Below are 26,142 nucleotides of genomic sequence, written 5' to 3' on the forward strand. Positions count from 1 at the left end.
ATATCTGAGCGCTATGTGACAAGCTCGATGGCACAGCTGTGACCTAAGTGACTAGAGAATAAGTGAGAGTTTGAATCTCTGCACACACTTTTGGACACTGGACACTTTTGGATTGTGTGAGGCCCACTGATATCTGAGCGCTATGTGACAGGCTCGATGGCACAGCTGTGACCTAAGTGACTAGAGAATAAGTGAGATTTTGAATCTCTGCACACACTTTTGGACACTGGACACTTTTGGATTGTGTGAGGCCCAATGAATATCTGAGCGCTATGTGACAAGCTCGATGGCACAGCTGTGACCTAAGTGACTAGAGGATAAGTGAGAGTTTGAATCTCTGCACACACTTTTGGACACTGGACACTTTTGGATTGTGTGAGGCCCAATGAATATCTGAGCGCTATGTGACAAGCTCGATGGCACAGCTGTGACCTAAGTGACTAGAGGATAAGTGAGAGTTTGAATCTCTGCACACACTTTTGGACACTGGACACTTTTGGATTGTGTGAGGCCCAATGAATATCTGAGCGCTATGTGACAAGCTCGATGGCACAGCTGTGACCTAAGTGACTAGAGAATAAGTGAGATTTTGAATCTCTGCACACACTTTTGGACACTGGACACTTTTGGATTGTGTGAGGCCCAATGAATATCTGAGCGCTATGTGACAAGCTCGATGGCACAGCTGTGACCTAAGTGACTAGAGGATAAGTGAGAGTTTGAATCTCTGCACACACTTTTGGACACTGGACACTTTTGGATTGTGTGAGGCCCAATGAATATCTGAGCGCTATGTGACAAGCTCGATGGCACAGCTGTGACCTAAGTGACTAGAGGATAAGTGAGAGTTTGAATCTCTGCACACACTTTTGGACACTGGACACTTTTGGATTGTGTGAGGCCCAATGAATATCTGAGCGCTATGTGACAAGCTCGATGGCACAGCTGTGACCTAAGTGACTAGAGGATAAGTGAGAGTTTGAATCTCTGCACACACTTTTGGACACTGGACACTTTTGGATTGTGTGAGGCCCAATGAATATCTGAGCGCTATGTGACAAGCTCGATGGCACAGCTGTGACCTAAGTGACTAGAGAATAAGTGAGATTTTGAATCTCTGCACACACTTTTGGACACTGGACACTTTTGGATTGTGTGAGGCCCAATGAATATCTGAGCGTTATGTGACAGGCTCGATGGCACAGCTGTGACCTAAGTGACTAGAGAATAAGTGAGATTTTGAATCTCTGCACACACTTTTGGACACTGGACACTTTTGGATTGTGTGAGGCCCAATGAATATCTGAGCGCTATGTGACAAGCTCGATGGCACAGCTGTGACCTAAGTGACTAGAGGATAAGTGAGAGTTTGAATCTCTGCACACACTTTTGGACACTGGACACTTTTGGATTGTGTGAGGCCCAATGAATATCTGAGCGCTATGTGACAAGCTCGATGGCACAGCGGTGACCTAAGTGACTAGAGAATAAGTGAGATTTTGAATCTCTGCACACACTTTTGGACACTGGACACTTTTGGATTGTGTGAGGCCCAATGAATATCTGAGCGCTATGTGACAGGCTCGATGGCACAGCTGTGACCTAAGTGACTAGAGAATAAGTGAGATTTTGAATCTCTGCACACACTTTTGGACACTGGACACTTTTGGATTGTGTGAGGCCCAATGAATATCTGAGCGCTATGTGACAAGCTCGATGGCACAGCTGTGACCTAAGTGACTAGAGGATAAGTGAGAGTTTGAATCTCTGCACACACTTTTGGACACTGGACACTTTTGGATTGTGTGAGGCCCAATGAATATCTGAGCGCTATGTGACAAGCTCGATGGCACAGCTGTGACCTAAGTGACTAGAGGATAAGGGAGATTGGATTGCTTTTAAAAAAGCAGTTTGCGGAGCAGTGGGTAAACAGCAATGCCAGCCTGTCAGGAAGCCTTAGAAGGCAGCCCAACAACCAACACCACTGATACACCACTATATAGCCTCCCCTTGCACTGCACACACAGTGACTGGTGTGTTGTGCAGGCCAAATCGCTAGCAGCAGAAGCAGTTTTTTGGTCTTCTTCCCTGCCTAACGCTCTCCCTACAGAATCAGCAGCAACCTCTCCCTATACTGAGATCGGCAGAAGTAAGATGGCGGTCGGCGTGCACGCCCTTTTATACCCCCTGTGACGCCCACCAAAGCAAGCCAATCACTTGCATGCCCTTCTGAAAGATGGTGGTGACCCGTGCCTATGTCATCACGTTGCCCACAGTGTCCGTGGATCCTGATTGGCTGAAAAAGAGCGCAAAACAAACTTTTGAAACGCGACTTTGGAGCGTAAGTCGCCGACCTCGTGGCCGACCTCATCCTAGGGTCGGGTTTCGTTTCATGAAACCCGACTTTGCCAAAAGTCGGCGACTTTTGAATTTTTTCGACCCGTTTCGCTCAACTCTAACTATGACCACAGTGATGATTTTTTGATATAGGTATGTTCTCCCTTTAACCCCTTCATGACCCAGCCTATTTTGACCTTAATGACCTGGCCATTTTTTGCAATTCTGACCAGTGTCGCTTTATGAGGTAATAACTCAGGAACGCTTCAACGCATCCTAGCGATTCTGAGATTGTTTTTTTATGACATATTGGGCTTCATGTTAGTGGTAAATTGAGGTTGATAATTTTTGCGTTTATTTGTGAAAAAAATGGAAATTTGGCGAAAATTTTGAAAATTTCGCAATTTTCAAATTTTGAATTTTTATTCTGTTAAACCAGAGAGTTATATGACACAAAATAGTTAATAAATAACATTTCCCACATGTCTACTTTACATCAGCACAATTTTGGAAACAAAATTTTTTATTGTTAGGAAGTTATAAGGGTTAAAAGTTGACCAGTGATTTCTCATTTTTACAACAAAATTTACAAAACCATTTTTTTAGGGACCACCTCACATTTGAAGTCACTTTGAGGGGTCTATATGGCAGAAAATACCCAAAAGTGACACCATTCTAAAAACTGCACCCCTCAAGCTACTCAAAACTCCATTCAAGGAGATTATTAACCCTTCAGGTGCTTCACAGGGACTAAAGCAACATGGAAGGAAAATATGGACATTTTAATTTTTCCAACAAAAACTTTCTTTTAGCATCATTTTTTTCATTTTCACATGGGTAACAGGATAAAATGGATCCTAGAATTTGTTGGGGAATTTCTTCTGAGTACCCCAATACCTCATATGTGGTCATAAACCACTGTTTGGGTGCACGGCAGGGCTCAGAAGGGAAGGAGCGCCATTTGACTTTTTGAATGGAAAATATGCTGGAATATTTATCGGTTACCATGTTGCGTTTGGAAAGTCCCTGTGTGCCTAAACATTGGAGCTCCCCCACAAGTGACCCCATTTTGGAAACTAGACCCTCCAAGGAACTTATGTAGATGCATAGTGAGTACTTTGAACCCCCAGGTGCTTCACAAATTGATCCTTAAAAAAAAAAGTACTTTTTTTTCACAAAAATTTTCTTTTAGACTCAGTTTTTTCATTTTCACATGGGCAACAGGGTAAAATGGATCCTAAAATTTGTTGGGCAATTTTTCCTAAATACACTGATACCTCATATGTGGTCATAAACCACTGTTTGGGCGCACAGGCAGGGCCCGGAAGGGAAGGAGTGCCATTTGACTTTTTGAATGAAAAATTAGCTCCAATCATTAGCGGACACCATGTTGCATTTGGAGAGCCCCTGTGTGCCTAAACATTGGAGCTCCCCCACAAAGTGACCCCATTTTGGAAACTAGACCCCCGAAGGAACTTATCTAGATGTGTAGTGAGCACTTTGAACCCCCAAGTGCACACAGAAGATTATAACGCAGAGCAGAGAAAACAAAAAAATTTTTTTTTCCTCAAAAATGATTTTTTAGCCAGCTATTTTTTATTTTCACAAGGCTATCAGGAGAAATTGGACCCCAAAAGTTATTGTCCAGTTTGTCCTGAGTACGCTGGTACCCCATATGTGGGGGTAAACCACTGGGCGCACGGTAGGGCTCAGAAGGGAAGGAGCGCCATTTGACTTTTTGAATGAAAAATTAGCTCCATCGTTAGCGGACACCATGTCGTGTTTGGAGAGCCCCTGTGTGCCTAAACTTTGGAGCTCCCCCACAAATTCCCCCATTTTGTAAACTAGACCCCCCCAAGGAACTTATCTAGATGGATAGTGAGCACTTTGAACCCTCAGGTGCTTCACAGAAGTTTATAACGCAGAGCCGTGAAAATAGAAATATTTTTTTTCCTCAAAAAATGATTTTTTTAGCCCACAATTTTTTATTTTCACAAGGGTAACAGGAGAGATTGGACCCCAAAAGTTGTTGGACAGTTTGTCCTGAGTACGCTGGTACCCCATATGTGGGGGGGAACCACTGTTTGGGCACACGTCGGGGCTCGGAAGGGAAGTAGTGAGGTATTGAAATGCCGACTTGATGGAATGGTCTGCAGGCGTCATGTTACGTTTGCAGAGCCCCTGATGTGCCTAAACAGTAGAAACCCCCCACAAGTGACCCCATTTTGGAAACTAGACCCCCCAAGGAACTTATCTAGATGTGTGGTGAGCACTTCGAACCTCCGAGTGCTTCACAGAAGTTTATAACGCAGAGCCATGAAAATAAAAAATCATTTTTTTTCCACAAAAATTATTATTTTAGCCCCCAATTTTTTATTTTCCCAAGGGTAAAAGGGGAAATTAGACCCCAAAAGGTGTTGTGCAATTTTTCCTGAGTATGCTGATACCCCATATATGGGGGTAAACCACTGTTTGGGCACATTTCGGGGCTCGGAATGGAGGGAGCGCTGTTTGACTTTTAAAACGCAAAATTGGCTGGAATAAATGGTGGCGCCATGTTGCGTTCGGAGACCCTGTGATGTGCCTAAACAGTGGAAACCCCTCAATTCTAACTCCAACCCTAAACCCAACACACCCCTAACCCTAATCCCAACCCTAATAATCCTAACCACAACCCTAACCCCAACACACCCCTAACCCTAATCCCAACTCTAAACCTAACTACAAGCCTAACCCTAATCCCAACCCCAACCCACCCGTTACCCTAATCTTAACCCTAATTCCAACCCTAATCACAACCCTAGCCCTAATCCCAACCCTAATTCCAACCCTAACCCTAATTCCAACCTTAACCCTAATTCCAGCCCTAACCCTAATTCCAGCCCTAACCCTAATGCCAACCCTAACCCTAATGGAAAAATAAAAATATTTTCTTTATTTTATTATATGCCCCTACCTATGGGGGTGATAAAGTGGGTTTTTTACTTTTTTTTATTTTGATCACTGTGAGAGTTTCTCACAGTGATCAAAATAAATGAATGAATCTGCAGCCGGCGCACTGCGCATGCGCCCGCCATTTTCCAAGATGGCAGCGCCCATGACGCAGGACACCGAGACACGGCCAGAAGGTACCGGAGGGACAGGAGGTACCGGGGACGGTGGGGGGGATCGGATGGCTGGGGGGAGCGGAGGGAAGGGGGAGGGGACCTGATGATGACTGCGGCTGCCGAACGCTGCCGTCAGTCGTTGGCGGCAGCCGATCGGCGCCATCAGTCGGTGGGTGGGGGATCTGATTGCCGTCTCTAGCCATGGCCGATGCTATTGCAGCATCGGCCATGGATGTATTGTAATATTTCACCAAATTTAATTGGTGAAATATTGCAATCGTACTGCGCATGCGCCCGCCATTTTCAAAGATGGCGGCGCCCATGCAGGAGGGACGGCGGGACACCGGGAGCCGCAGCGGGACATGACAAGTACCGGGGAGGGTGAGGGGGGATCGGACATTGGGGGGGAGCGGAAGGAAGGGGAGGGGGTGCAGATCATGACAGCAGCAGCCCATCGCTGCTGTCAGTCCGTGGCGGGGGCCGATTGCCCCTGCCAGCTGGTGTGGGGGGGGTTAAATTAGTGTCTCCAGCCATGTCCGATGCTACTGCAGCATCGGCCATGGCTGGATTCTAATATTTCATCAAATTTCATTGATGAAATATTACTATCGCTCTGATTGGCTGTTTCACTTTCAACAGCCAATCAGAGCGATCGTAGCCACGTGGGAGCTAAGCCACCCCCCGTGGTGAAGCATAAAGGGTCCTTTGTGTGCTGGTCAGGTGACCTTTCATTAACCCAGGTCACCCGACCCGCAGGGGGGCTATTTATAGCATGACGCCTACGGGGGCGTCATGGGTCGTTTGGGCGCGGCTTTTCATGACGCCTACGTAGGCGTCATGGGTCGTGAAGGGGTTAATTTATATGCTGTCACTTCAATATTGAGAATCTGATCTTTTTCTTCATGACTACTTAGTTAGTTTACTACATGTGTAATTTAGTATATATACCCATCTCACCTCATAACCTTGTTATATGGTACCCAGTGTGCTGGTTTTTGTCATCTTACATATTTCCGATTTCTGTGTGTTTACTTTGTATATACAGCTCTGGCAAAAAATTAAGAGACCACTTTCAAGTGTTCAGCTTGTCTGATTTTTCTCTTTACAGGTATATTTTTGAGTAAAATGTAAATGGTTCTTTTAGTCTATAAATTTCTGACAATATGTCTACGAATTTCCAAACAATAAATTTTGGATTTTTTTCTGACAAAGAAAAATAGTCAAAATAAAAAAAACAAAAAAAAACCAGTGCTTTCAGACCTCAAATAATGCAAAGAAAACAAGGTCATAATCATTTAGAAATATTTAGAAATATCAATACTAATGTTTTAACTCAAGAAGAGATCTGAAATCAATATTTTGTGGAAAAAGCATGATTTTTAAAAACAGCCTTCATGCGTCTTGGCGTGCTTGCCAACAGTCTTTCACACTTCTTCTGGTGCAAAAAATGTAAGCAGTTCTTCTTTGTTTGATGGCTTGTGACTATCCATCATCCCCTTGATTACATTCCAGAGGTTTTCAATGGGGTTCAGGTCTGGAGAATGGGCTGCCCATGACAGGGATTGGTGTGGTGGTCTCTTAATGTTTGCCGGAGCTGTACACCAATAAAATGATATTGTTTTTAGTAATTATACTCCTTGTTCTTTTCTTTTTGGACATTAAAACAATACTATAGGTACATGAAGGCCATCTTGCATTTCAACTGTGTGAATAAAGCAGTCTCTAATCTTTTTAAACCATATTAAGTTTCGTTAGATAGGGTGTATAATCATAATTGTTGTGGCACAAACAATGGAAAAATGGGTATGTATTAACAATTTTAATCAAAATTAGGGCAGATTGTGGTTTGAAAGACTATCATGAAATACAAAATTCCCTACACACAGTGATGGGATTTACTAATTTACCGTAAATATTCGAGTATAAGCCGACCAGGGTATAAGCCGAGGCACCAAATTTTACCACAAAAATCTGGGAAAACTTGACTCGAGTAGTTGGGTATAGCAGTGTCCCCTCATCCCCATCCTGGTATGCACGGCCTCATCATCCCCATCCTGGTCTGAACGGCCCCCTAATCCACATCCTGGTTTGCTCGGCTCCCTCATCACCATCCTTGTCTGCACAGCCTCCCCATCCTAGTCTACATGACCCCCTCATCCATGTCCTGGTCTGCATGGCTCCTCATCCCTATCCTGGTCTGCATGGCCTCCTCATCCCTATCAAGGTATGCATGGTTCCTCCTACCTGTCCTGGTATGCATGGTTCCTGCTCCCCATCCTGGTATGCTTGGCTCTTCATCACTATCCTTGCATGCATGGTTCCTCTTCCCCATCCTGGTATGCATGGCTCTTCATCCCAATCCTTGTATGCAAGGCTCTTCATCCCTATCTTGGTATGCATTGCTCCTCATCCTTATCTTGGTATGCATGGCTCCTCATCCCTATCCAGGTACCCATGACTCCTTATCATCATCCTGGTATGCATGGCTCCTCATCTCTAACCTAGTATGCATGGTTCCTCATCCCTATCCTGGTATGCATGGCTCTTCATCCTGATCCTTGTATGCATGGCTGTTCATCTTTATCATGGCCTGCATCATTCCTTATCACTATCCTGCTATGCATGGCCACCTCATCCCTATCCTGTTATACATGGCTCCACATCCCTAGACTGGTATGCATGGCTCTTCATCCCTATCCTGGTATGCATGGCCACCTCATCCCTATCCTGGTTTGCATGGTTCCTCCCCCCTATCCTCGTATACATGGTTCCTCCTCCCCATCCTAGTATGCATGGCTCTTCATCCGTATCCTGGTATGCATGGCTCCTCATCCCTATCTTGGTATGCATGGCTTCTCATCATTATCCTGGTATGTATGACTCCTCATCCCCATCCTGGTATGCATGGTTCCTCATCCCTATCCTAGTATGCATGGTTTCTCCTCTCCATCCTGGTATGCATAGCTCTTCATCTCTATCCTGGTCTGCATGGCTCCTCATCCCTATCCTGGTATGCATGGCCACCTCATCCCTATTCTGGTATGTATGGCTCCTCATCCCTATCCTGGTATGCATGGCTCCTCATCCATAGCCTGGTATGCATACCCCCTTGGTAAAAATATAAAAAAAATAAACCATCATACTTAACATCACTGCGCTCCCTCACAGCATCTTGTTCCGGTGCCAGCAGCTGCAGCAGCTGGGTGATCACGTGTTCCAGCTACTTAAGGGAATAAATAGTCACTGCCCTCCATGCCTATGGGAGTGGAGTAAAGTGAATATTAATTTCTCTTAAGTAACGGGCACACATGATCACTCAGCTGGTGCTGAAAGCTGGCGGTTGCAGCTGACACTGTGCGCTCTATTGCAGAGAAATGAATATTCACTGCCAGCGCAGTGAATATTCTTTTCTCTTTAGCAGCGGGAACAGGCTTTAACTGTAGCAGCCAGCTACCGCCTCCTGTGACTCGCTGATGGATGCATCAGAAGTCGGGCTGGTCGCTCTCTTATCACAAGAGATGAACAGAAAAGAGCACCGGATATCATATCTGAGTCAGAAGTTGTAATCCTGCGAGAATTGCTCCACAGTGGAGAAGAAATGCTTGGCCATCAAGTATGTGCAGGAAGAGCAGTGAGTATTCGTTCCTATTTAGTGGTGCAGGAGCCAGCTGCTGTGGCTGACACTGTGCGCACTGTTATGAACAGGTCACCGAGGAGGATGGCAAGAATAGGCTAGGCCACCAGGAAACCAGAAAGGTTGGTAACTTAGCGGATTGCAGACCCCTAACCCTAACAATAGAGTTGAGCGACTTTGGTCGGATCGGGTTTCGTGAAACCCGAATGAAACAAAATTTGAGTCAGATGAAACTGGTCCGACTAGGGCAAAAAAAGTCAGAGTTTCGTCCGAAACCTGACCCCAATGCAAGTCAATGGGAAATAAAAGTCATCATTGAGCGGATAACAACACAACTAACAGTAGCCAAGGAGGGTACCTATGATGCCCTAGACGCCTCGACACAGCCGGAGAACTAACTAGGCCTAAAGCAAGGAAGGTGAAATCTAAACTGCCTCAGAGTAGAACCCCAAAGAAATAGATAGCCCCCAAACATATATTGTCGGTGAGACAAGATGAAACACAAACGCAGGCAGAAAATAGACTGAGCAAATGATGAGACCCAAACTGACTAGATAGGATAGGAAAGGAAAGACACTGTCTGCATTCACGCAAAAACCCTACAAAATCCAACACAACTGATTTATCAAAAAACACTGAGGTCTCACAACCTCGCCCCCACTATATCAGCATTCTGGTATGAACTGACAGCAAAGCAAAATAACAGGGGACTGACACAAGCTGAGCACGCTGAACCCTCACAGCAAAGCAGAAAGAGACAAACCAGATCAGATGCAAAGGATTAGCAAATGAACAACTTAACTGAACAATGCAGGATCAGGGCAGGAGACATCAGACCTCAGAATGCACAGGAAAGCAAATCACCAGCAGGGATTGAAGGAAGCCTGCTGACTTAAATGCTACAAACAGTAACCACAGATCTCCAATCATCATCATCAGGTGGCAGACCTCTGTCAATCCGGCCAGCTCCACTACCCACAGTAACCACCAGAGGGAGCCCTGACCCAGAAGTAAGAGAATTCACAACAGCGCTCTATTACAGAGACATTAATATTCATTGCCAGTTAAGTGAATAATCATTTCTCTTTAGCAGTGGGCACAGGCTTTAGCCGCAGCCGCCGGCTCCTGCCTCCTATGACCCGCTGCTGTGCCGCTGGTGCTCCATCTCCATCTTCTGGGACCCTCACTCAAGTATAAACTGAGGGGGGCTTTTTCATCACAAAAAATGTGTTGAAAAACTCTGCTTATACTCAAGTATATACTGTTAATGTGCCAGAATTCTTCAATTTGTGACATAAGCCTTGTATCACTCTTATTATGTGCTCTAGACACTTTATATTCCACACTGGACAAGGGATTAGTTTTACTGGAAAGAAGGCATGGTTTAAGATGTGACACCTTGCACTAAAATTTTGATGCAAATTTCACAGAAAAAATAAACAAAATAGTAGGTGATGTAAAGTTAGAATAAATATTTTTTTTTAGATCTTTTCAGTATAACAATGGGCCAAATGTAATGAACAAGATGAAATGTAATAAATGCAGTACATTTTAAGGCTGTCAATCCAAAGATTGAACTGTATAGAAATTATTTATTTTTCATAGTCTGCAGTATTTTCTGGGATCTCTGGAGCCGTAAAATGTATATGAAGATCTTACAAAGGTGAAATACAACTTGCTCCAAAGTCCATAATATTGGATAAAAATCTTAGCTTTAATGATCCACTGTCAGTCATTTCATAAGAGCAATACGATGTGTAGTTCATAATTATAATGTCTCTTCTGGTCTTTTTCATATATACGTCAAAGGTCATCTGGAGAATTGGATCTTACATCAGATCAGGAAGAAAAAGGAAAGACTAATTAATGAGCCAAATGGTTTGCATTTGCTGTCACATTTGGTTTATTTAAAATTTGATTCAATATCCCAGATATATGGTACATATTACGTAGATATGTATATAGATCTAGAGTCCCATTGCCATATAATGACTTCATAACAATTGCAATTATTCACAAAATAGATCACATTACCAATCTATGATGAAAATAGAATGAACTAGTCTCTGAGATTTCTTATGCTATATTTTGTCATTTATTCAGAAAATTGAAGAGATATTATAAAGCCTTATACCTTGGGAAAGTTATAGTTTACTAATTTTCTTGGGTCTTGACTTTATAAGTCAAAGTTGCAGCTATTCATTTTACAGAACTCAGTTTGGGGCTGAATGGCTGTAAGCACTAATGCACACAGTGCAGCTGTGCATTGAACTTCTATGCCCTAGCATGCAGGTTCTGTCTAGGGGGTGAAGAATACCTCCATACATGCTCCACACTGTACACGCTGATGGAGTCTGGTGGTAAATGTCATAATTTCTTTTATATACTTTTATGGTAGTCCTTTTACAACATGAAATTCCCTATACAAATCACAATCATAATGCAGCTTTGTGTGCAGTTGTGCAAGATAGTCCAAATCCTTTTTCAGTATTCAAACTACACTTTCTTTAAGTGCAAAATATAACTTCTTCAATTTTTTAAAAATAAATATGTATATTCTATGGGAGTACATATGCAAGTGAAAGTAAGGCAGATAAAAATAGAGAAGATTGCTGCACTCTTATGTACATTGTTAAAAAGCACAGCAATTACTGTTTTCTCTAAACCCTGCCACTTGATCCTCTACAACTTTAACCCCGTTGTTCTGTTCGTATTGGCTACACATTTGTACTGTGACCTGACCTATTAAAGTCTGTTCATTTTGACATTTAGCTACTCTAAGCGTATTATTTCAATACCAGTTCCATTATTTAACTGTACAGTATGTGAACATGGTTGGTCACAAACAAATGAAAATCAAAACTTCAGTTATTATTATTATTGTTATTATTATTATTTATCATTATTATTATGCATTTATATAGCGCCATTTATTCCAAGGCGCTTTACATGTGAAAAGGGGAAATATAGACAAGTATAATAAACATGTGTAAGACAAGCGACACACAAGTACATAAGGAGAGGGGACCCTGCCTGCGAGGGCTCACAGTCTACAGGGATGGGTGAGGATACAGTAGGAGAGGGTAGAGCAGGTCGTGCTGTGGTTCAGTAGACCGAGGATCATTGCAGGCTGTAGGCTTGTCGGAACAGGTGGGTCTTCAGGTTCTTCTTGAAGGTTTCCGTTGATGGTGAGAGTCTGATGTGTTGCGGCAGAGAGTTCCAGAGTGTGGGTGAAGCACGGGAGAAGTCTTGTATGGGGTTGTGGGAAGAAGAGATAAAGGGGAAGTAGAGAAGGAGATCTTGAGATGATCGAAGGTTGCGTGCGGGTAGGTACCTAGAGACCATGTCACAGATGTATGGAGGGGACAGGTTGTGGATGGCTTTGTATGTCATGGTTAGGGTTTTGAATTGGAGCCTCTGGGCAATAGGAAGCCAGTGAAGGGCCTGGCATAGGGTCTAGGCTGGGGAATAGCGGGGAGACAGGTGGATTAGTCGGGCAGCAGAGTGTAGGATGGACTGGAGCGGAGCAAGAGTGCTAGAGGTGAGGCCAGAGAGTAGGAGGTTGCAGTAGTCGAGGCGGGAGATGATAAGAGCATGCACTAGTGTTTTTGTGGTTTCGTGGTTGAGGAATGAGCGGATCCAGGAAATATTTTTGAGTTTGAGGCGGCAGGAGGAGGCGAGGGATTGGATATGTGGTTTGAAAGAGAGCGCAGAGTCGAGGATCACCCCAAGGCACCAAGCGTGCGGGACTGGGGAAAGAAAGCAGCCATTGACATTGATGGATAGGTCTGGTGGAGGGGTAGAGTGAGATGGGGAAAGATGATGAATTCTGTTTTGTCCATGTTCAGTTTGAGAAAGCGAGCAGAGAAGAAGGCTGAGATAGCAGACAGACATTGTGGGATTTCAGTCAGTAAGGAGGCGAGGTTGGGTCCAGATAGGTAGATCTGCGTGTCATCGGCATAGAGATGATACTGCAAACCGTAGGATTCTATGAGCTGTCCCAAGCCAAAGGTGTAGATGGAAAATAGTAGGGGTCCTAGGACGAAGCCTTGAGGAACACCAACAGACAGGGGGTGAGGTGAGGAGGTAGTGTGTGAGAGGGAGACACTAAATGTTCGCTCTGTTAGGTATGATGAGATCCAGGATAGGGCCAAGTCTGTGATGCCAAGAGATGAGAGTCTGTAGCAGGAGGGAATGGTCTACGGTGTCGAAGGCAGAGGACAGGTCCAGGAGATGGAGGACAGAGTAGGGTCGCTTGCTCTTGGCGGTTAGTAAGTCGTTAATGACTTTAGTTAGGGCAGTTTCAGTTGAGTGATGCGGTCGGAAGCCAGATTGTAACCGGTCAAAGAGGGAACAGGAGGAGAGGTGGGAGGACAGTTCAAGATATACATGCTGTTCCAGTAGTTTTGAGGCGTAAGGGAGAAGAGATATGGGGCGATAGTTAGACACAGAGGATGGATCAAGGGAGGGCTTTTTGAGGATGCGTGTGATTGAGGCATGTTTGAAGGATGAGGGAAAGACCATTTGTAAGTGAAAGGTTGAAGAGGTGTGTTAGAGATGGGATGAAGACTGTGGCCAAGTTAGGGATGAGGTGAGACGGGAGTGGGTTGAGGGCACAAGTGGTGAGGTGTGATCTTGACAGAAGGGTGGAAAGTAGAGTTGAGCGAAAGGGGTCGAAAAAATTCAAAAGTCACCGACTTTCGCCAAAGTCGGGTTTCATGAAACGAAACCCGACCTTAGCATGAGGTCGGCCACGAGGTTGGCGACCATCGTGCCAAAGTCGCGTTTCAAAAGATGCTTTAGCGCCCTTTTTCAGCCAATCTGGAAGAACGGACACTGTGGGCAACGTGATGACATAGGCAGCGGTCACCACCATCTTTGAGAAGGGCATGTAAGTGATTGGCTTGCTTCGTGTGGCATCAAAGGGGCATAAAAGGGCGTGCACGCTGACCGCCATGTTACTTATGCTGATCTCACAATAGGGAGAGCTGCTGCTGCTGATTCTGTAGGGAGAGCGTTAGGAAGGCCAAAAGAAAAAAAAAACTGCTTCTGCTGATAGCGCTTTTCACTGTAGTTAGTGTGCCGTGAAAGGTGAAGATTTTTGCTTTTGTGCAGCAGCGCTGGTGGTGATTAGGCTGCCTTTTAAGGCTACCTGCATTGCTGTGTTCACACTGGTGTTCAAACTGCTTTTTTAAAAGTAATTCAAATTTTATTGTTTTGTCCTGGTGAGGTACTGAGCGTTCATTTTTTTCACACACCGTACAGCGGTGTACGCTCCTCACACAGTGCCGTGTATCGGCTGTTATCACGGCCAAATTGAAGCTATCTGTGTGTGACTCTGTAAGGAAAAGCAGAGGAATTTGTCCGTTCTTACAGACCTACACCTTAGAGTTTTGTCCGTTTTTCAAACAGTTTCGTTTATTTGCTGTTTTATTACATTCAAAACTAGAGAGCACGTGTCTCAGTCCATATACACAAACATGGAGCTTGACAATTTTACATACACACACTGTCCAGCGGTATACGTGTACGCTCCTCACACAGTACCGTGTACCAGCTGTTATTACGGCCAAATTGAAGCTGTGTGTGACTCTGTAAGGAAAAGCCGAGGAGTTTGTCAGTTCTTGCAGACCTACACCTTAGAATTTTGTCCGCTTTTCTAACAGTTTTGTATATCTGCTGTTTGATTACATTCAAAACTATAGAGACAGCGTGTGTCAGTCCGTATACAAAAACACGGAGCTTGACAATCTGTGTGTGACTCTGTAAGGAAAAGCCGAGGAGTTTGTCCGTTCTTACGACCTACACCTTAGAGTTTTGTCCATTTTTCAAACAGTTTCGTATATTTGCTGCTTGATTACATTCAAAACTAGAGAGAGACAGCGTGTATCAGTCCGTATACAAAAACACGGAGCTTGACAATTTTACATACACACACCTTACAGCGGTGTACGTGTACACTCCTCACACAGTACCGTGTACTGGCTGGTATCACGGCCAAATTGAAGCTATCTGGGTGTGATTCTGTAAGAAAAAGCCGAGGAGTTTGTCCGTTCTTACAGACCTACACTCTAGGGAGATTCCAATTCTGCCCAATTCTATATACACCTTGTAGATTGTCATACACTAGGCAATTTCTGCCTGTTACATTGCGGTGTAATATACACAGGGCCTGACAGAATCCAACTGTGTCCTGAAGTCTGTAGAGAGATTCTATTTCTCCCCAGTCCTCTCTACACCTTTTTTACACCATCCAGAATCAGCCTGTTAATTTGAGGCGTAATATACCTAGGGCCTGACAGAATCCAACTGTGTCCTGAAGTCTGTAGAGAGATTCCAATTCTCCCCAGTCCTCTATACACCTTTTTTACACCATCCAGAATCAGCCTGTTAATTTGAGGTGTAATATACCCAGGGCCTGACAGAATCCAACTGTGTCCTGAAGTCTGTAGAGCGATTCCATTTCTCCCTAGTCCTCTATACACCTTTTTTACACCATCCAGAATCAGCCTGTTAATTTGAGGTGTAATATACCCAGGGCCTGACAGAATCCAACTGTGTCCTGAAGTCTATAGAGAGATTCCATTTCTCCCCAGTCCTCTATACACCTTTTTTACACCATCCAGAATCAGCCGGTTACTTTGAGGTGTAAAATACACAGGGCCTGACAGAATCCAACTGTGTTCTGAAGTCTGTAGAGAGATTCCATTTCTCCCCAGTCCTCTGTACACCTTTTTTACACCAATCAGAATCAGCCTGTTACTTTGAGGTGTAATATACACAGGGCCTGACAGAATACAACTGTGTCCTGAAGTCTGTAGAGAGATTCAAATGCTCCCCACTACTATATACACCTTGTACCTTGTTTTACAGTACCATATAGTTGGTGGTATTTTGGGTACATTTTCCCCAAAAATGAGGAAGTGTGGTGGAAGAGTCCATGGAAGTGGGTGGGGGTTGCCAGCTGGAAATGATGTTGTTGGTATTGGTGGTGGATCTGCTGGTAGTGGCAAAAGCAAAATAGCACCAAATGCAGGAGGTGTTGAGCCTGCATCATCACCTGGCTCCACAAGGCCTCGAAGGCTCCCTTTTCTGGGAGTAGGTAAACCGCTTTTAAAGCCGGAGCTTCAGGAACAAGTTTTGGCTTACATTGCTGACTCAGCCTCCAGCTCTATCGCCTCCTCTTCCGAAGTTTTAAAAAATAAAAGCACTGAGTCGTCATTGGAGGCTCATGGTCATGAACAACACCTTTCCTTGTGTCCTTCACCCCAACCAAAATTGATGGATGCGGCAGGCCACACTACAGATTACTCCATGGAGCTGTTTTCACATACCATGCCTGGGTTATCAAGTCAAATCGTGAATTACCCAGGCCAAGATTAATCTGACATGGAGTGCACTGATTCACAGCCACTGCTAGATTTATCTGCTGGTACATTCACTCAGAGCACTACATTGTCCTCGCAGTGTACTGAGCCAGAATCTGACCCTGATGAAACTCAGGTGCCCCTTCCCGCATACTATATCACCAGACACGGTGACACAGAGGAAGGTGCAGATGACATTGAAGAGGAGGTGATGGATGACCCAGTTCTTGACTTAGATTGGCATCCATTGGGGGGAAGAGGGTGCCGCTGCCAATAGCTCAGAAGAGGAGGAGGAGCATCCGCAGCAGGCATCGACATCGCAACAGCTGTTATCTGGCAGGCCCGGAGAAGTCCAAAAACGGGTTACAAAAACCAAAAGAGTTGCAGGACAGCTTGGCCAGACGGTCAAAATAGCACAGCGTGCAAGGCCTCAAAATGTCTTCCATAGTAGGAAGAGTGCAGTGTGGCACTTTTTTGAACAAATTCCTAATGATCAGGCAAAGGTTATCTGTAAGAAGCGTGCAAAGACCTTTAGCCGAGGGAAAAATTTGAGAAATTTGAATACCAGTTGCATGCTTAGACATTTAACCACCATACACTTGCAAGCGTGGGCGGGCTACTAAACCTCACATACCACATGTGCACCTGCTCCCAAAGAAGGTTGTCAGCAACTCTACATTGTTTCCCCCACTGTAAGCCCACCAGTTAGCACACCACCAGCAGCAAATGTTGAGGTGTCATCGCAAGGCCAAAGCAGTCAGGGAATCACAATGTTATATCAACGAAAGACTGAATCTAGGCCATCAGAAAGAACACCAACTCCATCACCATCATCAACCCTGTCTGTCCACCATGTCCACCGCTAGTTCCACCATATGCAGCTCTCAAGTCCAGCTCACCCTACCAGAGACTATGAGTAGGACAAGAAAGTATTCATCCTCTCATCCGCGTACAATTGCCAAACTAATCTCGTTAGAGATGATGCCCTATCGCTTGGTTGAAAGCGCAGCTTTCCGCGAACTCATGGCCTACGCAGTACCACGCTATGACCTACCCAGTCGCCACTTCTTTTCTCTCAAAGCCATCCTAGCCCTCCACCTTCATGTGAAAGATCGCATTGTCCATGCACTCAAGCAATCAGTGAGTGGAAAGGTGCACCTCACAACTGATGCATGGTCCAGTAGGCATGGCCAGGGCCGTTACGTTTCCATCACTGCGCACTGGGTTAATGTGGTGGATGCATGGTCCACAGGGGACAGTGGTGGTGGGACAGTGCTGCCTAGCCCATGGTGTAGGAAACAGTTGGCTGTAGGGGTTCGACCCTCCTCCTCCTCCAGAAGCGAAAGCTCGTCCACAGAGCGCAGTCGCACGAGCACTCCATCCGCAGCTGCCAGTGTTGCACACAAGGTGTCCCCCTATCGATCAGCTAGTGGAAAGCGTCAGCAGGCTGTGTTGAAGATGACGTGTTTGGGCGACGGACACACCGTGGAAGTACTGGCCGACTACTTTCAGCGACAAACTGAGTCATGGCTGGGCAGTCTACATCTTGAGGCAAGCAAGGTAGTTAGGGATAACGGCCGGAATGTTGTGGCAGCCATAGCCCTTTCAAAACTCAGACGCATACCTTGCTTGACTCACACCTTGAACCTGGTGGTGCAGTGCTTCCTCAATAATTATCCCGAGTTAACAGGCCTGCTCCATAAGGTTCGAAGACTGTGCTCGCACATCCTCCGGTTGCCCGTACACTCCAGTCGTATGCAGAAGCTGCAGCGATTGCTCCAACTTCCCAAGCACCGTCTAATTATCGACGTTGCAACAAAGTGGAACTCCACCCTGCACATGGTTGAGCCGCTGTGCGAACAGAGGCAGGCCATAATGCATTTGTGGGAGGATACACGGGCAGGCACTTTGAGGGCAGACATGGAGTTGACAGGTGTGCAGTGGTCGAAGCTGAAAGACCTTTGTAAAGTCCTTCAGTGTTTTGAGGAATGCACACGGCTGGTAAGCGCAGACGATGCCATCATAAGCATGAGCATCCCACTTATGCCTCTGCTCATGCAAACTTTGACGCACATTAAGGAGCAGGCGTCTGCAGCCGAGGTTGATGAGGAGGAAGAGGAGGAGGGAAGCCTTGATGACAGTCAGCCATTGTCTGATCCGGGACCTCTCCTGGACAAGGTGGAGGAAGAAGAGGAGGAGGATGATGATGGGGATGATTATTTAGGGGAGGAGGATGCATCTCGTGGGGCAAGAGAAAATGTTGGTGTGGCAAGGTCTGGTACAGGGTTTGTGCGTGACTGGAGGGATGTGGATTTGCCAGAAAGTGCTCCTCCACTCAGCACTCGCAGTGCATCATTGACACCTGGAACATTGGCCCACATGTCAGATTATGCCTTGCAGATCCTAAAAAGGGACCCCCGCATTGCCAAAATGATGAATGATGATGACTACTGGTTGGCCAGCATCCTGGATCCACGCTATAAAGGCAAATTCCAAAATATAATTCCACAGGAGAACCTTGACCTTATTTTGGCTAACAAACAAGCAACTCTGGTAAACCGGTTGGTTGAGGCATTCCCAGCACACAGCAGCGGTGATGGTTCTCACACGAGCCGTAGGGGCCGGGGGCAGCTTGGAAGAGGTGTTCGTGGTGCACACATCAGAAGTGGCGTTGGAGACAGGGGTTTCATGACCATGTTGTGGGATGATTTTTCAAGTCCCGCTCACACGACTGGTAATACTGCATGGATTGAAAGTGACAGGAGACAGCAGTTGTCAACTATGGTTACAAACTACCTCTCGTCCCATATCGATGTTCTCCCTCACAGGTCATTCCCATTTGACTATTGGGCTGCTAAACTGGACACCTGGCCTGAATTGGCATAATATGCCTTACAGGAGCTCGCTTGCCCAGCTGCAAGTGTGCTATCGGAAAGAGTCTTCAGTGCAGCTGGATCAATCCTGACAGAAAAAAGGACCCGTCTGTTGACCCAAAATGTGGATGATCTAACCTTCATTAAAATGAACCATGCATGGGTTTCCAAGGATTTTGTCCCACCTTACCCTGATGACACATAGGTTGCCAGAAAAATGGCTTGCTTTGGTCCTCCTCTTCCTCGGACTTGACCAATTTCGCCTTTAGCAGCAGCTGAATGTCCCACGTCAACATATGCCATTTTGTAAACCTCCCTAACTGGGCTGCCTCCACCCCCATGGCCGGGGTCACCACCTAGCGCAAGCAACCGTGCGAGTGCCGTTTCCCTGGACAGATGGGTAGGCCGACTCTTGGGCGATGGCACTGGCACAGGGTCCCTCATAGTGCAAGCAAGTGTCTCTGACGGTGGGGGTGCACACCCGCCTTCAGACACACCACCATACTATGAGGGGCCCAGTGCCATTACCGACGCCCACAAGTGTGCCCCACTTGCTTGGCAGGGCCCCAGCGTTTGCAATGTTTACCTCTCCCTGCTCCTCCGCTGTGTAGTCTGAGCTGTCAAATCCTTCACTGGGACTGCCACTACAAATTTGTTGAACTGATAGATGATGGTTAAGATGTAGCTATGCCCTGTCCCGCTGGCCGGGCTCTAGCTTCAGGTAATCAGTGGCTTCCATTTCTTATGGACGTCGTCTCACAATGACATGCAGTGGTGGTTTATCATCAGCTTTCACAGTTTTCGTACTCACAGACGTGTGACATACCGACCACATTTTTAAATGTGCCCTCTCATGCCAATCCCATAGAATCACCTACGGCCTGTGGCTTCTGTCTATTGCACTCAAAAGTTACGTGACAGATCATGATAGGCCGTGAGCACCATGTTTACATCTCTCCCTGTGATAAAAATTTTATGGAGATGAGTAACGGTGATGGGATCAATGGTACTGCGATACAGCAACACTTTCTTCACAAAGAAATGTTTTCACTGTCTCGACACACAAATTATTTGAGGGTCAGCATCACCTCTGAGAATTGTGACTGAAGTTTTTCAAGTGATTAGTAATTCCTAGATTTCGGCAATCACTAGACTTTATGTCAGTAATTGTATGCATCTCATTTCCTATTGCGGAGAGGCTGGACTGTCTTACTGAGACAGAAATATATATGAAGATTTAAAAATACCACCAAAAGTGTATACTGGTGTACGCTTCAAATACATTTCCTTTTATCTACTTTTTAGATTGTTGTCTAATCCATACTGAGAACACGGAGATTTTAAATGTTTAAACTATGCTATATATACCTGCTATCCAGTGATAATGTACCCTTTCTCAACTTTGCACAATCGTGTCAAATCCATACTGGGCCTGCGAACGTCTGAGTCTGCCTCTTGATCTATAGACATATATTTTTAACGTGTTAACTATGCTATACATACCTGTAATCCGGTGATATGTTACCTTTTCTCACCTTTGTCCAATCACGTCTAATCCATACTGGGCCTGGGACCATCTGAGCCTGCCTGCTGATATATAGACATAGGTTTATAATGTGTAAACCATGCTACATATATACGTGTTATCCGGTGAAACTGTACCCTTTATCAACTTTCTACAATTTTGTCGAATCCAAACTGAGCCTGAGAACGGCTGCCGAGTTGTTAAGCATGCTACAGTACCTGTGGTTTGGACACGTAATTTTTTCATTTTTTCAGGAATGACGGTTAGGCCTAATTCCAGAATTGCGGTTGACCTGCACTTACTGGGAAATCATCATTCGCGGGGAATAATTGTAATCCCAGATCCCCATCACTAACGGTGTTCAGTGGGTTATCTGCACCTGTAAGCGACAAAAGCTGGTCCTTTCAGTGTAGCGCGCATGCAGCCCCGGACATGTAAGGGCATGATAGACCTGTTATTGCTCGATCTCGCGTGTCAGAGCCTCGCGTATCCCTCTAGTAAGCTTGACGCGTACCACGGGGGCATGCCGGAGTCTCGGTCGTTAATGGAATAAAGCTGAGAAATCGCTAGCACAACTACAAATGGACATACCACACCACACACAGAATCGACAAAGCTTTCAATGTGTGCATCTTTTCATTAGGTGGCATGGTTGTGGTTTCTCGGGTGGTGTCCAATTAAGCCACAGGCTCCACTCCTTGTGGTGCCCTTTTGGACATTCCTTTAAGGTTCAGCTTTGCAATCATACTGCCCCCGGAAATCAAACACTTTGCCTTCATGTACGCTGTTTGGAGGTTCGTGGGAATAACGCCGCCCGATCGGCAGTTGACATAATTTATTGGTGGGAAGTCCGACAGTATATGATCGTGTTCGATTTCAGAAATTTTTCTTTCTTGTGTTTGTATTTTACATTTTTATTCCAGCCTTTCTTGACTTCATAAGGGCATGACAAGCCTATATCTGAATCTCCTCCACCTCCTCATTTTACTACTCCACCTCTTTTCTAAATGAAGTTGCCCTTTACCATATGTTATTTTTGTCTTCTGAGCATTTTGTCTGATTTGGGACACCTTTTAAGGTGTTCTGTAATTGTTTTCTATGTGTTTGTATGTGTTTGTGTTTGCCTGCCATTGTTTTCAATGGGGTTCGATGGTGTTCGTCGAACGTTTGACGAACATTCGACGAACTTGCCTCCTGTGTGATGAACCAAAACACTAGCGGGGTTGCTCAACACTACTCCTGATATATAGACGTACATTGTTAATGTTTAAACTATGCTATATATACCTGGCATCTGGTGATACTGTACCTTTCTGCCAGGAAGTCCTCCTCCAACCAACACTCTAAGTGTATCATTGACACCTGTAACATTGTCCCACATGTGTGATTATTTCTTGCGGATCTTCTTGTTATATTGTGGTGTGATCCATCCTGAGCGTGTGAGTGTCTATGGGTTACTCCTGCAATTTAGATGTACATTTAAAAATTACCCCAACACTGTATACAACTCTACGCTTGTGATACATTACTCATTTACTGCTTGTTATATTCTGGTCTAATCCAAACTGACCAAGTGAGAGTTATTTTCTGACTGTGGAAATAAATACTGAGATTGACAACAATGACACCTACACTGTGTACAGCTGTACTCTTGAGATCCATTACCGTTTTACGGCTTTTTAGATTGTGTTGTAATCCAATACTGAGCCTGAGAGTGTCTGTGTGTGCCTCCTCAAATATCTACGGAGATTTAGAATGTTTAAACTATACTATATATACCTGCTATCTGATGATACCGTACACTTTGTCCAATTTTTATATTCTTGTCTAATCCTAATTACAAAGTTGAAAAATTACCTCTCCCTGCTCCACCGCCATGACGTTTTCCGCGTGTCCTGACAGTGATATTCTGATCAGAGAGCGCAATGACATCACATCTGTACGCCCTCTGCCTAAACAGCCAAGTGCAGTGAGATGGAAGATGGGGACGACGAGGATTCCAGACTAGTACAGGGATTCCGTAGCGAGGAGACTTATTTAATTGTTTTCAATGTTGGGATGCCAATTTTTGGGGAGCACTATACTCTGGAGAATGATAGATGGGGCCCACCATACACTGGAGCATTCCAAAGGTGGACATCAGACACTGGAGCAGCATTTACAGGGCCCATTATACACTAGAGCATTAGAAATGGGGCCCATTATATATGGAGCATTATTTGGGCTCATAAGACAGTGGAGCTTCATCCATGGGGACCAACATATACTGTAGCATTATGTGGAGCTCATCATTTACTGTTTCAAACATTATATGGGACCAATGATTCTGTATGGAGAAATATATGGGCCTCATTACTCTGTATAGCGCACTATGCGGTGCCCATAATACTGCATGGAGTAATATACTGTCCGTTTTTGGAGCTATTGGGTAATTTAAAATCAATATCAGTCATGAGATGTAAAAAGTGAAGTATTTTTCATTGTACTATACCGCTATTTCTCTGCCATATCGGAGCATCATGAGTTGTGGTAGTGTTAAAGGGGTGCTCTTTGGCCCAGGGCACAGGAAAACCTGGAGCCAGCCCTACCCCCCCCACAACTTTAGCCAAATAACACCCATTTTTCAGTGCGTAACTATTATTATGAAGTAAATTAAGGTTGACAAGCTTCAGTAATAAAAATTGATGTTTTTGGCATTCAAATGGGCACTCTAGGTGTGTTTACTGTCCTCCACTCCCTGCCGACTTTGCTTCCCCAGTGACTTGCATTGGGTTTCGTGTTTCAGTCGGCCTTCGACTTTTCACGATAATTGGCCAATTTCGTTTGACCTGACTTTTGAGAAAGTCGGGTTTCATGAAACCCGACTCGACCCGAAAAAAGGCAAAGTCGCTCATCTCTAGTGGAGAGCTGATCTTCTGTCACGGTAGAGAAGGTGGCTTTTGCAGAACAGGGCTGAGTGGCTAAGAGGGGCATTGGGGGCTGCGGGCCAAAGTTTTGTCTGATCTTGTCGATCTTCTGCTTAAAGAAGGAGGCAAAGTCTTCAGCAGAAATGAGAGGAGGGGGAGAAGGTGCTGTGGGATGGAGTAGAGAATTGAAAGTGTTGAAGAGTTGTTTAGGGGTGTGAGACAGGGAGGATATGAGAGATGCGAAGTAAGTTTGTTTAGCAGCAGAGATCATGGACTTAAAGCTGGCAAGGGACTGCTTGTGTGCACTGAAGTGCTCAGTAGAATGGGTTCTCTTCCATCTCCACTCAGCGGCCCTTGAAACCCGTCTCAGTTCTTTGGTCAGGCTGGTCAGCCAGGGCTGCCTGTCGATTTTACGAGTTATGCTCTGTGTGAGGAGGGCAGCCGAATCAAGTGTTGCTGTTATTGTGGTGTTATAAAAAGTGGCAGCAGAATCTGTGTCATGAAGGGAAGCTATGTCTGTAAGAGGGAGAAGGGACTCAGAGAGTGATTGTAAATTGAGGTGTTTGAGATTCCTGCAAGGGTGAGCGAGTTTATGGAGTGGGGGTTGCACAGTAGGAGGGGAGAGGGAAGAGAATGTCAGTAGGTTGTGGTCAGACAGGGGGAGGGGTGAGTTATTGAGATTAGTGAGGGAACAGAGACGGGTGAAGATAAGGTCCAGCGTGTGACCATCTTTGTGAGTGGCCACAGAGGACAATTGAGTGAGGCCAAGGGAAGCCGTGAGCGATAGAAGTTTAGAGGCAGCTGGGGTGGAAGTGTCAATAGGGATGTTGAAGTCGCCCATGATGATGGTGGGGATGTCAGCAGAAAAGAAGTGGAGTAGCCAGGTGGTGAAGTGGTCGAGAAAGGTGGAGATGGCTAGTTCTGGGGGGCGGTACATGACAGCCAGTTGGAGGTTGGAGGGGGAATAGATGCGGACGGAGTGCACCTCGAACGAGGGAATAGTAGCGGAGGGTGGCAAAGGAATTGGGGTAAAGGAGCAGGTATCGGAGAGGAGCAAGCCAACTCCTCCACCACGTTTGTTGCTGGGGCGAGGGGTGTGAGAGAGATGGAATCCACCATAGGAAAGCGCAGCTGGAGAGGCTGTGTCAGAGGGAGTGAGCCAGGTTTCAGTGATGGCAAGGAAGGAGAGTTTGTTGGTGATAAAGAGGTCATGGATAAACGACAGCTTCTTGCAGACAGAGCGTGCATTCCATAGTGCTCCAGTTTGCTTTGTTTCATTAGAAAAGAGTTGTACATACAGTCATGGCCAAAAGTATTGACACCCCTGCAATTCTGTCAGATAATACTCAGTTTCTTCCTGAAAATGATTGCAATCACAAATTCTTTGGTATTATTATCTTCATTTAATTTGTCTTAAATGAAAAAACACAAAAAGAATTGTCCTAAAGCCAAATTGGATATAATTCCACACCAAACATAACAAAGAGGGTGGACAAAAGTATTGGCACTGTTCGAAAAATCATGTGATGCTTCTCTAATTTGTGTAATTAACAGCACCTATAACTTACCTGTGGCACCTAACAGGTGTTGGCAATAACTAAATCACACTTGCAGCCAGTTGACATGGATTGAAGTTGACTCAACCTCTGTCTTGTGTCCTTGTGTGTACCACATTGAGCATGGAGAAAAGAAAGAAGACCAAAGAACTGTCTGAGGACTTGAGAAACCAAATTGTGAGGAAGCATGAGCAATCTCAAGGCTACAAGTCCATCTCCAAAGACCTGAATGTTCCTGTGTCTACCGTGCGCAGTGTCATCAAGAAGTTTAAAGCCCATGGCACTGTGGCTAACCTCCCTAGATGTGGCCGGAAAAGAAAAATTGACAAGAGATTTCAATGCAAGATTGTGCGGATGTTGGATAAAGAACCTCAACTAACATCCAAACAACTTCAAGCTGCCCTGCAGTCCGAGGGTACAACGGTGTCAACCCGTACTATCCGTCGGCATCTGAATGAAAAGGGACTGTATGGTAGGAGACCCAGGAAGACTCCACTTCTTACCCCGAGACATAAAAAAGCCAGGCTGGAGTTTGCCAAAACTTACCTGAAAAAGCCTAAAACATTTTGGAAGAATGTTCTCTGGTCAGATGAGACAAAAGTAGAGCTTTTAGGGCAAAAGCATCAACATAGAGTTTACAGGAGAAAAAAGAGGCATTCAAAGAAAAGTACATGGTCCCTACAGTCAAACATGGTGGAGGTTCCCTGATGTTTTGGGGTTGCTTTGCTGCCTCTGGCACTGGACTGCTTGACCGTGTGCATGGCATTATGAAGTCAGAAGACTACCAACAAATTTTGCAGCATAATTTAGGGCCCAGTGTGAGAAAGCTGGGTCTAC

Source organism: Dendrobates tinctorius, unplaced genomic scaffold (assembly GCF_039654945.1).
Source record: "Dendrobates tinctorius isolate UK_male_01 unplaced genomic scaffold, ASM3965494v1 ptg000015l, whole genome shotgun sequence".
NCBI classification, from domain to species: domain Eukaryota; kingdom Metazoa; phylum Chordata; class Amphibia; order Anura; family Dendrobatidae; genus Dendrobates; species Dendrobates tinctorius.